This window comes from Seriola lalandi, unplaced genomic scaffold, assembly GCF_002814215.2.
Source record: "Seriola lalandi dorsalis isolate HSWRI2012SDOR001 ecotype SW California unplaced genomic scaffold, Sedor1 jcf7180002004236, whole genome shotgun sequence".
Taxonomy (NCBI): domain Eukaryota; kingdom Metazoa; phylum Chordata; class Actinopteri; order Carangiformes; family Carangidae; genus Seriola; species Seriola lalandi.
In genome coordinates, this window is record NW_019474891.1 from 1 (window position 1) to 1,620 (window position 1,620).

General features: G+C 36.8%; 1 long non-coding RNA gene across 1 annotated transcript; it reads left to right on the top strand.

Moving 5' to 3' along the window:
• Window positions 1–14: 14 nt before the first annotated feature.
• Window positions 15–1,620, top strand: LOC111668693 (uncharacterized). The gene is made up of 3 exons (XR_002761745.2): window positions 15–228; window positions 322–336; window positions 1,581–1,620. It is a non-coding gene; the product is annotated as an uncharacterized LOC111668693 (long non-coding RNA).

Below are 1,620 nucleotides of genomic sequence, written 5' to 3' on the forward strand. Positions count from 1 at the left end.
TGTGTGTGTGTGTGTGTGTGTGTGTGTGTGTGTGTGTGTGTGTGTGTGTGTGCGCGTGTGTGTGTGTGTGTCAGACGGACCGTGTGCACCGTGCAGATGTCTTTGACCTCTTCCCGGGGACTTTCCAGACTGTGGAAATGGTTGCTGGGAACCCAGGTACTTGGTTACTCCACTGTCACGTGACTGACCACATCCACGCCGGCATGGAGACCACTTTCACCATCAAAGGTGCGTATTTACATATTTAGCATGCACATGGGTTTGAACTGCTGTTGAAGAGGATTTGTCTAATATCTCACTTTTTGTCTTTTTCATTTCCAGAAAACTCTTCACATGGTAAGCACCTAAACATTACATAATATTAAATCTACATTTATTATTGATTCAATTCAGAATACGTTTGATCTAACTAAGTAACCTTCTTTTGTTATTTAAATAATATGTATTTATTTAAGTTTTATTTTAACAATGTTGGTTTCTTAGAGAAATGAATAGAAACCAATGGAAGTCTGGAACTGTGCACACAATACACCCTAAATTAAAGTTCTCATACAATACACAGCTGTGTGGTTTGTAAAATGGTTAGCTGTGATGTGAAACATGAGGGCTTTGAAGTAAACAGGGTAAAACATGCATAACCACTAAAATGTCCCTTTAAGACCCTTAATAGTATACCATTTTATCTGGTCACAACCAAAGCATACCATTCATTTTTTTTGTCTAGTTCAACAGTCAAAAGTAGGACAGCAAGTCATGGACTTTCTCTGTCTGTGCTGTTACGTAATGGAAGTGGAATGTTTTTGTTAAATGTTATCTGTCTTAGTTAGTATTGAACAGAAAAATATTTGGGCCAGGCCTGAAAGAGGTAGTGCAGAAGATAAACTCTTGATGACATGAACTTTGAATGGGATGATAAAATATTAATGTAATGTTTTATAGAGATATACTGTGATAGTTCTGTTACATGACAGACTACTGAGTCCTGTCTTGAAAATATGTGCTATCCTGTATGATGTAAGGGAGCTGATCAGATCAATAAATGTTTTTGATAAGGTGCAGAAAATAAAACACTGCACTAGTATAATCAATTTGAAGTCTGTAAATAACAGTTAGATAGGTACATGCACTTGTAGCATTACCATCAATGTGAGATCAGTTGATCATTTAGTGTCTGATTGGTTAATCTAGGACTGATAGATCAAATGCCACAGAGATGGTTTTATAGGAGGCCAGATCAAACGCAAATCTGAATTTCAAACTTGGTGTTTTTTTTTACTTTAATCTGAGACGCTGATCACAGTAACAGCACAAATTACCATATCAGTGTTTTTTTAGATAGGTTCACTGTTCACTCAGTGATTGATTTGCATATTGATTACAGTTTCAGTATAAAGCACTGCAAATGGGCAATCAGTAGTCTCCAGCTTGGAAAACAGGTTTTTCACTATTCACTTTTCCATGGGCAATTTATTGTATCGGTACTACCTGTTTTAAAGCCTTAAAGTAGAACAAATGTATATGTATATATATATATATATATATATATCCTGCCTCTTATCTTGTTGTGTTTCCTGCCGCAGCACCAGGAAGTTCCATAAAGACGCTGCTGCTCTCACTGGC